Below are 13074 nucleotides of genomic sequence, written 5' to 3'. Positions count from 1 at the left end.
TCCCTCATGAGCAAGTGAACACAATATTCCCATACTAGGGCATACCTCCCTGGGCCTCCTTCTTCTTCCTCCACACACTGTGAGTGTTCATGCTCATCTTCCCTTCTTCTTGACCTTTGTGTGCACAGGTTGTGTTTCTAAACCTAAGAGAACTCCTGGCATGAGAGAGTGATACCTTGTTTCTGAAGGTGGGTGGGGAGGCCCGGCCTAGATGTATTGCAAGCCAGGAGCAGCAGAAGCCAGGGCCAGCAGAAGGCAAACCTATAATTAATCCCCAGCATCCTCCCCACTATTGTCTCTTCCCCATTGAGAGCAGCCAATTAGCAGTTCTGCATTTCTCTGCGTGGCAGCCGCTTATTAGTGAAGACAAAGGCAGCATTGATTCCAATTTGTCCTGTGTTTGGCTGTCTCTGAAGTTAAAGATTGCATTTAGGGAGCAGCAATGGAGAAGCCATGGAGGGGCAACGGCAAGGGAGCACCTAAAATTAGTTGAAATAATTTTAGCTCCATTGTGAATGGCTAAACTAAATATAAACAGAAGAGAGAAGAAAAATCTCCGTAATGTTAATTACCATAAGCATTAAGTACCCAAAAATGAGGCGTACAATTTGTTTGGTGACACTCTGATAATTAAATCATTTTCTCTCATGGAAGCTCCTTGCAGGTTTGCATGGAGCCTGGCTCCTTCTGGGTGGCTTCTCTGGCTCCAAAGGATCTCCAGATTCTCATTCTGAGTTCCTGAGGCTGTGGTTTCTCTCCAGCACAGGTGAGTTGTGCTATGTCACTGTTCACTCGAATGATGGCCCAGGTTGTGTGCAGCCTCAGGGAGTGAGACAGTGTAAGGTCTAGGCTGAAGTGAGCACTAAGAAGGCTCACTGCTCAGCCATCTTTCCATCTTTCCATCTTTCCATCCATCCATGCATCCATGCATCCATGCATCCATCCATCCATCCATCCATCCATCCATCCATCCACCCATCTACCTGCCCTTCCATCCTTCTACCTGTTCATCCATCCTCCCACCAGCTCATCCATCCATCCATTCATCTACCTGTTCATCCATGCATCCACCTATCCATCCATGCATCCATGCATCCATCTATCCATCCATCCATCCATGCATCCATCCATCCATCCATCCATGCATCCATCCATCCATCTACCTGTCCATCTATCTACCTGTTCATCTATGTATCCATGCATCCATCCATCCACCCATCCACAGGTCTGTGCTTTTTCATTAATGCATTCACTGTATATTTTTGAACATCTTTTGTTATGCAAAAATGCATTTTGAGTCACTGATAAAGAAATACTATCTTGAGCTGGAGAGAGTGCTAAGCAATTAAGAGCACTTGTTGATTTTTGTAGAGGATCCAGGTTCAGTTCCTAGCACTCACATTGGGAATCTTACCACCAGTTTTAAATCCGGTTCAAAGTTTGATAGCTAATAGATGGATTATTGATGGATAGATGGATGAATAAACAGATGAGTAGATGCATGGAAGTATAGTGGTTGGGTAGGTGTAAATATGGATAGACAGATACACAGATGGATGCACAGATACATGGATGGATGGATAAAGAGGAGGACAGGTGGATGGTAGATGGTGGTGGATGGATGGCTAGGTAGATGGATGAGCACTGAGCCATCTTGATGTCCACCTTAGCCCAGACCTTAAGCTTCCAAGATGGAAGATTGTATCTCTGAAGAAACTGTCACATAACACTATCCTACACCAGAGAGGACTAAGGGAACAAACTATGCCATTCCCAAGGGAACCAGCAGTGATGGTGGGGAGGCTAAGAAAGAGTAGAGGGTGTGAAGAAGGCAGAGATGGAAGAGACAAGCAAACGTATCTGTTAAGCACTTTCTTTGTACCCAGCACTGAGTGTCATGTCTTATCTGTTACCTCCTTTGTTCTCCACCCCAGGATAATAATTCTGAGATTATTATAATCCTGAGATTATTATCCCTGTTTCTACAGACGGGACTTCTGAGTATCAGAGATGTGTCCAGCTGGGAAGACCTGTCTGACGACTCAACATGGCTCTTAGTAAAGGAAAACAAACTCTCTCCCATCAAGTTTCCTCCCATTTCTTTATAAAACATACCCACCACCCTGCATCCTTGGGAAGAAGACCACAAGGTTGGAGAGAAAATGTTCTGACAGTTCACCCCATTTTTCTGGATGGTAGCACTGTAGAACTCTTGCCTGACACATACAGGGTCCTGGGTTCCATGCTTAGGACAGGGGAAAAACAAAAAACGAAAGGAAATCCCAGTTCCTCCCATTCTTCTGGAACTATGTTGAGAATGACCAGCAGGACCTGACAGGACAGAGTCAGTTGTGTGTGGGGTACTTCTGTCTCAGAGACCCTGGGACTCTTCCAGTGTCTGCCTCATTTTCTTTGCTCCCTTGCATGACAAAACACCTTGAAGGAGTCCCTGTGGTTTCAGTGCTTGTCTTTGAGCCTCGAGAGTCAGCTTTGTCCCCACTGCCAGTTCATGAATGCCAACAGGGCTCATACTGTACCCTTAACTCACTCCTCCCAGGATCCTTGGCAGCAGTAAGCCTTCTCTCTTCCTGGCTCCCAGAGCATTAGGAAGAGGCACTTCCTGCTGTTGCTCAGTCCCTCTTCCTGGCCTGGAGCCATTTTTCTCCCAGCACCCTCAGCTTCATGATTCTTTTAGATTGCTTGTTCCAGCTACAGCTTGGCCTCCTGCTTCCCACAGATTGGGCTCCGTTTTCTGTTCTAACCACAATTTACACTATGCAGTTTATTTTGTATTCTTTCCAGTTGACCACCTCTATGTACAACTGAAACAAGAGTTCCACAGAACAATACATTAATATTTTCTGGGTGCAGGGTGCTATCACAGCTGAGTTTATTCTGTTTGGCTTCAGCGTCATTTACAAAATGCCAGGCAGGTACTTGGAGACCTAGCTCTAGGTTTGATCCTGTGGCCCAGGGTCTAGCTCAGTCTTGAAGGATACGGGCTGTCTACTATGCTCTCCACATTCTAACAGACCCAGTGACCAGTGCACTCTGTAGACACTGGTGCCTGGAAGGCTCACGTGGGCTCTGGACTTGCCTCAGTGCTAGGTTAGTCCTTGTAGCGCCAGGCCCCAGAACACATGGAGAAAACCCATTCTAAAGGCCAATACCCACAGAGCCAGGCACAGAACTAGGTTCTAGCTAGGTTCTCACTGGCATTTGTCCTACTGGAGCCAGTGTCTAGGTCTGTTCCAGCCTCAATACATGACCAGATGCCATAGACTCAGGTTTCAGACTCAGTCTCACCACTGTGGGCTCAGGCTCCGTGTCAGCATTAGATCAACACTGGTGTATCCTTCAGACGCCGCTACAGATTAGGGTTTCTGGCTACTCCTGTGCTCTAGATGTCATGTGTATTCAGTGCTAGTCTAGTTCAGTCTCCACAGACTATATATTCAACGTCTGTCTCAGCCCTAGGCTATCCCTAGTGGACAGAGTCAGTCTATTCCTATAACCTGAGCATTAGGGATGACCCCATATTCCTAATCAACCACTTCTCCCCCATGGGTCCTATATCCAGGCCTTGAGGCTCATCTCTGAGGATCGATGCTATAGACCAGTCCCTCCAGACGAAAGCTCCAGGACCCTGACTTGCTGACCTGGCAGCAGACCAGCCTACTTGAGATAGCCAGCTATAAGCCTTACCAGATGGCTTACTCAGATTCTTTGGGCTGGCGGATAGATGAAGGACTTTTTTTTTTAACCACAGGTAAAATATAAAAGCTAGAAGAGTTGTTGCCAACTCCTAATGCGAAGACAGGAATACTTGGCAACAGGATCGTGAGCAACCAGGAACTTAAGGTACCAACAAATAAACAAAATGAAGTCCAGAAGTGTATCCTAAAGAAATATGAAGCTACAGATTGCCTGAAAAGAACTCAAATGATCATCTTTGTGGTCGTTATTGTTGTTAATGTGACAGGATCTGGGAGATGAGCCTCTGGGAATGCCTATGGGAGGTTATCTTGATTGTGTTAATTGAGGTTGGAAGAGCCACCCTCTGTGGGCAGAGCCATTTCCTAGACTGGGGTCGTGAATACTGCGGAAAATCGAGGGAGCTTAGCACAAGTGTTCATTGTTCTTGATTGGGGTTGTCATGTTCCCAGCTGTCTCAAGCTCCAGCTGTTCTGACTTCCCTGCCTGACATACTGTTCCTTGAACTATGAGCTGAGACAAACCTGTCCTTCCTTCATGTTGCTTTTTGTCAGGGCATTTTATCACAGCAACAGGAAAAGAAACAAAAATGACCTTAAAGATCTCAGTGAGCTACAAGAGAACGCAGACAGCTCAGGAACAGAACAACAACATCAATGAAGAGACAGGAGTCAGAAAAGGACCTAAAAAAAAAATCAGAAAAACAATTCCAATAGCTACAAAGCAAGCAAAATACTTAGGAGTAAGTTAAACTAAGAGAAAAACCTATACACTAAAACTCCAAATCTTTGATGAAAGCAATTAAAGAAGCACAAGCAGAAAGATCATCAGTATTTACATATTATTTTTTCTAGGGTGTGTGTGTGTGTGTGTGTGACAGAGAGAGAGAAAGAGAGAGAGAGAGAGAGAGAGAGAGAGAGAGAGAGAGAGAGAAGAATGTGTGTGCACTCGTGTGTACATGTGTGTATGTATATTTGCACTTCTGTGAGTGCACACGGAGGTCTAGGGTTAATGCAGGAAATCACCTTTGATCACTCACCCACCTTGCCCACTGAGGCAGGCTCCCTCAATCACACTCAGATCTCTCTGGTGTGACTATAATCACAGTGGCCATTTGATTCTAAGGAGTAATGCCCACCTGACTTTGATGTGGGTTCTGGAGATCTGAACTCTGGTCCTCATGCGTTCACTATGCACTTTATGTGTTTAGCTATCTCTCCAGATTGAGAATCACAGCATTAGAACGCTATAGATTCAAACACCTTATAGATTCAATGACATCTTTCTTAAAACTTTCAATGAGACTTTTCAAAGAATGACAAAAAAAATCACATACAGTCTCAACTGTTGTATGTATGACATTCCAAAAGACTGAACAACGCAAATAATCTGAAACAAAGTTGCAGGCATATCATGCTTCCTGATTTTAAACTATGCTGCAAAGTTACAGGAATAAAACAGTATGGCAGTGGCATGAAAGTTGACAGGTGGACCAATGGACAGAACTGAGAGCTCAGAAATGGATCCAGTCATTTATGAAAACAGGTGCCAGGATGCACAGCTGGGAAGGAATAGTCACTTCCATGAATGCTGCTGGGGAAACAGGATCCTCAAAAGGCAAAGATTTCAGAAGGACCTTATCTTTTGCCACACAAAGAAATTAATTTAGAGTAGTTTAAAGACTATAAGCTACTAGAAGACAGTGAGGAAACTTACCTGCCTTTTTCTAGGCAAGAATCCTTTGGATTCAACCTTAAAAACACAATTAAAATAGAAGTAGATACAGGGCCGAGCATCAAACTAAAGAGCTTCCCCCATGAAAGGACACAATCAGCTGCCAGAAGAAAGCAATGTAGGATGTGGAGGAAGGGTCATGCAAACCACACATCAATGAGGGGTTGGAATTCAATGTAGAAGGGATTCCTACAGATGAAGAGCAAACAGACAATCCAGTTAAAACATAGGCAGCAAGGCTGAACAGATATCCTGACCAACAATCAATCGAAAACCCCAATACTACTAATAATATTCAAATGGTTACCAATCATATACAAATAAACACCAGGATGGGGTGCAATGCACCTGTTAGAATGGCCACTATCCAAAGGATAAAGATATCAGGTTAGTGAGAATCTGGAGGAAAGAGGATGCTTGTAGGCTGTTGTTTACACGAGTTTAATTGATACTGCTTGCGCTAGTTTGTATATGCTTGAGGGAGTGGCTCTATTAGGCGGTATGCCCTTGTTGGACTGGTGAGTCACTGTGGGCGTGGGCTTAAGACCCTCACTTTACCTGCCTGGAAGCCAGTCTTCTGCTAGCAGCCTTCAGATGAAGATGTAGAACTCTCAGCTCCTCCTGCACCATGCCTGCCTGGATGCTGCCATGTTCCTGCCTTGATGATAATGGACTGAACTCTGAACCCATAAGCCAGCCCCAATTAAATTATTGTCCTTTATAAGACTTGACATGGTCACAGCAGTAAAACTCTAACTAAGACACTGCTCTCACATAAAAACAAACAAACAAACAAAACCCAAACCAAAAAACAAACAAACAAACAAACAAACAAACACACAAAAAAACCTGTGGCATTATCCAGCAATACCACCTGTAAGTATATACTCAAAGGAATAAACGGAGCACAGTGAAAGGATCACCTGTGTATTCCTACGTTCACTGTAGCAAATACAGGCTCAACCTAAGTGTTCACCTGCAAGTCAGTGGATAAGAAAACATGAACGATAGTCTCTCTCTGGAATAGTATTCAGCCTTAAAAAAAAAAAAAGGAGATATGCACTTTTGGCAACATGGACAGAGTTTTGGAGAATACCTTACAAGTAAAACGAGCTGGTCACTGAAATCCAACATCTCACAAGCTCAGTCTGTGGGGATGGAGCTTTGATTGGACAGAAGGGGTAAGTTCTGGAGACAGGCTATACAGAAACAGCATAAGGAGAGGGTAGCACGCACCTTGAAAACAGCTTAAGTAAGCTGCAGGTCTGTGAGACGAAGACTGGAAACCATCTAATTGTTTCACGGTGTTTAAACATAACCAATTCCTACTGTGCACACTATGAATGGATACAAATGCTTTGTAAGGACAATTTTAAAGAAGAAAAGAATGTTGGTTTTTCTACAAACAAATGTAGTATTCTTGATTAAACCAACCTTGCAGACCACTGACTGTCCTGAGTTCACCCTTTGAAAGCCATTCCTGATATGGCAGGCTTCCCATCATGCAGTCCGTTTTTAATCCTGGAAGCCCCTCAGAGGCTTCCTTCCTGTCTTTCAAGTTTTAATTCAGACATCCCTTCTGCAAACCATATTTCCTTCAGTTCCCCAAGTAAAAGGGCAGCAGGTCCCCTCACCCTCCTGATCACCTTCACCCTTGTTTCCTGTTGAAACCGCCTTGTTCTGGCTAGGCAGAGCTCTCCAGCCCTCTGTTCTCCTGGAGAACTTGCTTTGTTCACAGATGGACCTCGAAGCCTTGAATCAGTCAGGCAAACAGTAGGTACTCAGTAAGTGCTTGTGTGGGTCAGTTCTAGATGACCTCACCAACTCTTCCTGCAGCTGTGTCAAATTCTGCGCTATCATTCCAGGGACACCATGTCTGTTGCTTCAGTCTGACTGCACAGCCGCCCATTTGCCCTCTCCATCTCCTTCCAAGGAAGGCTTGTAGCAACCTGTGCACATTAGAATACAGAAAGGTAGAAAATGAAGACACAGAGACAAGAGATGGAGAAGGCAGGAGTGGGCTATAATCGCAGTGCAGGCTCTGTGCCTATTCTGAGGGACCCAAATGGGTTTTCTCAAGGGTAGCTACAAGTAGTCTAGCTTCTTACCTGGCAGCCTGGGGTCACAGAACAAATCCGGGGGGTTGTCACAGACATTTCTCTGAGGGAGTTTTTGATGCAGAAAAGGGTGGCAGAGGGCTCCAGGCTATGTTCTTGGCAAAGAACTTGTCAAGTGGGGTTTCCCTCGGGTATTTGTAAGTTTTGACAGTTAACAGAGCAGGCGACATATTTTGACAATAAAAATTGAGGATCCTGGCCGGAACCTGTACCTGTCTGGGTGTTACCATGTGGGAACTGTCACACTCACTACTCTGAACTTGTGAAGTGGAAATCATTTCCTTCCTACCTTCTCTTTCCTTTGTCTCCCTTCCTCCCTCTTTGTCTTTTTCTTTCATCTCTTTTCTCCACTTCCCCTCTGTCTTCCTCCTCCTCTTCCTCTTTCTTCTCAGCTGTTAAGGCAAGTTAGCATCAAACTCATGACCCTCCTCCCTTACCTTCACAAACGCCGGGGTCACAGGTGTGCACAGTATCACCTGGCTTGCACAATGGGCATTTTAAGGCCACATTAGGGTTTTATACCTGCCTGGTTGGCCGTGTGCCAGCACGTGTGTGTGTGTGTGTGTGTGTGTGTGTGTGTATGTGTGTGTGTGTATGCCCCCAAGTACAGATGTATGTGGTTTTTGAATCACCAATGGAACTTGAGGCCATAGCAAAGGATTCTTCCCCCTTGGGGGAGTGGCTCCAAATATGACTCCTACAAATTCTGCCCTCCTGGTCCTGCTGCTCTTGGATGGTGGTTCCCTCCTGGGACGTCTGGGCTGATTTATGACTCAGTTTATAAAGAACAGAGAACTGTTGCAATGCCAGGTCTAGACTGAGCTTTAGAAAAGTTGGGAAGCTTCTCCTTTTGTGACCCCGAGTTGCCAGGTGAGAAGCCAGAAAAGATGACAGTTGGTGGGAACTTCACAGAAATGGAGAAAGAACACCAACCCTTCTGCCACCCTTTAAAACATGAGACATATGAAGAAACAAAGTGGAATCTCCCAGCCTGGCCCAGCTGTGTACCCAGATGCTACTGCATGGAGTAGAAGAGGCACCCGGCTGAGTCTTGTCATTCTCTGCCCAGTCAACTCTCAAGAGATGGGTAGATATGAATCTTCTAAGTTTGGAGTGATTTGTCAGTCCATGATGGTGAACAGAAACACTTGGGTACCATATTCATCCCTACCTCTGTGGCTCTCCATGGGGTCGATGGCCTGGAATGTGGGGTGGGGATGGAGTGAAGATGGCCTGCTCTTCCCTCCCTCCCTCCACTGCCCTGCCCTCCTGTTATTTCTCCTACATCCTAGGCTGAGATGCTCTCAGGCTTTGATCCAAGTGTGTGGTTACTGAGGTCTGGTATCTGGCTTGGAAAGCCCCTTAGAATAAGCCAGGGGCCTTTTGGAATTCCAGCAGCATGTCACCTGGCAGACAGGCACCTGTTTAAGTGGCTAATTCAGTCAAGGAGTCGAGACTTGCTGCATCGTGCCTGGAATCCTAACAGACAAAGTGGAGATCATCAGACCCAGAGGCATGCTGACCCAGCTCCAGGCAACTTGAGCTGAGGTTTCCCCCAGGATTCAGAGCCTTCAGGACTGGAGCTAGGAAAAAAAAAAACCCACTAGGGTCTGCTTACCCAGCATCCTAACAGCTTCCTGGAAAAACTCACCTAAGAAAGAAGACAGTAGCATCATTTACAGGCTGTGGGAAGGACTGGGAATCTGTGCTCGGGGGAGGATTTCTCTAGAGATATAGATCCCAGTCCAACTCCAGCTGAAGGCAGAGGGCAGGAGGTTGTAACCAGAGAGAAAATAAATGTCTCTGTTTTACTGGCACAGGAAAAAAAATCCCAGACAACATAAAGCTGCCTCCCAGGGTCCAAGAGCTGAGACTCAAGGACTTCCCATGATTCCTTTCTGCTTTTCCTTAACCTACTATGTGCTACTCTCCCCTCTTCTTCACACCTAGGTTGGAGCCTAGAGATAGATAGGCTTGGGTTCAGTGTACACCTTACCTTCCTTCAGCCATGTTTATTCCCAGGTCCTAGCAGAGCATTTTAGTATTTTCTTCCTCCTGATCTAGACACCCGTGGTGGGGCCAAGCAGCTTACCAAGGCATGGGTGTGTCTGTGCACAGGCAAAGGCTGAGCACTGTGGGCACTGCCCAAGTGTACACTTTTCCACAGTGACGGACAAGAATATTACTAGAGAGTTACAAAGTGTGGGGCAACAACTAGATGACACTCAGAACTCTTTGCACAGCCCGTACCCATTACACAGCCCGTTCCAACGTCTCTCTCTCTCTCTAGTCCTGGTCCTGGTGAGGAGCTAATACCCCTGCTTCATGCAACACCAGGTCCCCGCATTCTGGTACCATGGAGAACCCAAAGGGAAGTTCCTGGCCTGGTAAGACACTTCTGTTGAATTTGGAGTTGCTGGTAAGAGTGGAGAACCCTCGGTGAGCAGAGGCCAGAGTGTACCCAGGACTCACCTGGGAGCCTCTGGAGGGTTGCAGAGGCGGTGGTGGGGTGTCTAAGGAGGATAGTGGGGTGTCTAAGGAGGACAGTGTGTGCAAAGGCTGATGGAGGGTGGAGCCCAGAGAAGATGCCGATTCATTCCTGTTTCTATGACCTTGTCCCTAAAGTCAGGCTGAGTGGTTTGGAAAATAGGTTACATCAATTTTCTACACACTTTCCCTTGCCCAATATCCTTGGTCCATCTACTGATCCCTCACTGGGCAGATGTTATCTGTTTCTGTCCACATGGGGCAGGCTGACGGTCAGCGGAGCCAGGCCACTCCCTCAATAGTCACAGCATCTCAGAGTGAGGAAGAATCCACAGGGAGAAAGATCTAGTTCTGCTTCTTCTCTGTGTCCATGGGGAACCAAAACCAGGAAGCTCAAGGGCATCCCAAAAGTGTTATGGTCAGCCAAGTGCTGGAAACAATTCCACAGGCTCTCTGATCTCCAGTCCTCTGTGTTAGAGCCCAGGTGACACTTGGCCAGTTCACCTTGGATTTCCAGACTTGTGATGAGTCCTTCCATATCCTGTGCTGGCAGTATGCAGTCCTAACTCCCCAGCCTTCCTCATCCCTACCATCCCAGGTGCCTCTTTGCTTGTAGCCAGAGCAGGGCAGCTCATGGAGAGCCTGCTGCAGTTCCTCCTCAGCGAGAAGCTTTTCACCCTGTTCTCCGGTAGCCCCCAAGGTCACTCCTCACTTTGACAAAGAGCAGAAGGACAAAGCCTAGACAGGTGGCAGCATGAAGGACCCAGAGCTGGGGACACCTATCCTGACCTTCCCAAGCCCCAGGTCTCCCATCAGGCAGTCACAGTGCCTTTGAAACCGGAGCCTGTGCTTCTGCTCATTAAAAAAAAGGAGGAGGGGTGGTTTAACTCTTGGCTCCGTAAGATGTACACATGAAGCACTTTGTCTTGCTTGCTGTGGCCAAGAGCTCGGTCAACCTTGCAGCTCACACTCAAGTCACCTGTGTTAGGTGAACATCTGCCACCAGCAGGCTCCAAGGATGCAGCAGCAGCTAAAACATATTTGCAAGGAGCAGGCTTCGGGTCTGAGGAGACGTAAAGGAACACATGACTAAGCAACCCTCAGGTCAGAGAGGAAATCACGATGCAAATAAGAAAATATTTTCAACTGAACAAAGATGAAAATAGGAGTCCATTAAAACTCATGGGGGGACGTGGTGAGACTATTCCGAACTGACAGTCTTCACCTGCGGTGAGGAGTCAGGGACCCTGTAAACTCGGCAGGAAAAAAAATATGCGTTCACATTTACACAGACACACAGACACACACACACACACACACACACACACACACACACAGAGAATCTGTTTTAAATAACTTGCAGTGGAAATTTAGCACTTCCTTCAATTAGGGACATAGACAATGCAGTATCCATCACGGTCTTAGTAGTGTGTTGCCATGTACTACGAACATTACTTCAGCCTTGCCCATCCACAGAGAGTCGAGGGTGTTTCTTTATTTCTCAGCTACAGCCTCTCCGCCTCTCAGCGTGCACTTGGCCTTGCATCAGCACACACACACAAGTGGCAACAGTTTGTGGTGGTTGGAAGATGCCTCCTAATCTGCCATGTGTATAGTGACATCCCCAACAGCATCTGGCAACAAGGCTCACTCACACATAATCACATGATAGTCGAAAAAGACCACTATTGGGGTCATATAATTTCCCATTTATTTATTTATTTATTTATTTATTTATTTATTTATTTATTTTAATTAATTTATTTTTGAGTCAGGATCTCACATAGCCCGAATTGGTCTGGAACTTGCTAAGTAGCTGAGGATGACCTTGAACTTCTGATCCTCCTGCTATCATATCCCAAGTGCTAAGATTACGGCGTGCACCACCGCTCTTGGCTTATGACGTTCTGGGATGGAATCTAAGACTTTGTGCATGGTAGGCAAGTACTTTAATGACTCAGCCCCATCCTCAGTCTTGCCTTGAACTTTTTAATCCTTGCTTTATTTGGAAATAACTAGAGATGCACATGAAACTGCAAGGGTAGTGGAGAGAGGCCCCATGACTCTTTACCTGTTTAACCATCTTGTTTAACTCTGGCACAGCATCACAACAGGACGTCAGTATCAGAGCCTGTGTAGATTAGTGCTATGAAGGTTTTGTTTTTGGTACAGATCACATAGCTGCTGCAAGGAAGTCACAGAGCCAGTGTTCCTTGACCACCTCCTCCGTGGTTAGCATCTCTCCACTCCCACAACCTTAGCAATCATTGCCCCAACCTCCAATTTTATTATTTAGTATTTTAAAGAATATCATATGCTTGTTAACTTAGAGGATTAATTTATCAAGGGATGTTACTTACGTGGAATTGTGTATCCTAATACTTTAGAGCTTGGTTTTGTCCCCACTCTGACCTTGAGCTACATCCAGGTGTCATGTGCTTTAGTCATTTTCCCCTCTTGTTCCTAGTGTGGACTTCCCAGGGTGCTTTGGTTTGTTTTTTTTCCATTTATTTGTCTGTCTGTCTGTCTGTCTGTCTGTCTGTCTGTATATCTATGTATCTATGTATCTATGTATCTATGTATCTATCTATCTATCTATCTATCTATCCATCCATCTATCATCTATACATTTATTTTTTTTCATTTTACATTCCAAACACAGCCCCCACCCCACTTCCAGTCCCTACTCACACAGTTCCTCCCCTCCCCTTTTCCTCTGAGAAGGGAGAGGTGCCCCCTGGGTACCAACCCACCTGGCACATCAAGTCACTGCAGAACTAGGCACATCCTCTCCCACTGAGGCCAAACAAGGCAGCTCAGTTAGAGGAACAGGATGCACAAAGCAGGCAACAGAGTCGGGGCAGATCCTGTTCTAGTTGTTGGGGGACCTGCATGAAGACCAAGCTGCACATCTGCTACATATGTCCATAGGTCCAGCCTGTGTATGCTCATTGGTTGGTGGTTCAGTCTCTGGGAGCTCCCAAGGGTCCAGGTTAGTTGGCTCTGTTGGTCTTCTTGTTGA

This window comes from Grammomys surdaster, unplaced genomic scaffold, assembly GCF_004785775.1.
Source record: "Grammomys surdaster isolate TR1022 unplaced genomic scaffold, NIH_TR_1.0 125863, whole genome shotgun sequence".
In the NCBI taxonomy this organism is placed as follows: domain Eukaryota; kingdom Metazoa; phylum Chordata; class Mammalia; order Rodentia; family Muridae; genus Grammomys; species Grammomys surdaster.
This window is presented reverse-complemented; position numbering follows the sequence as displayed.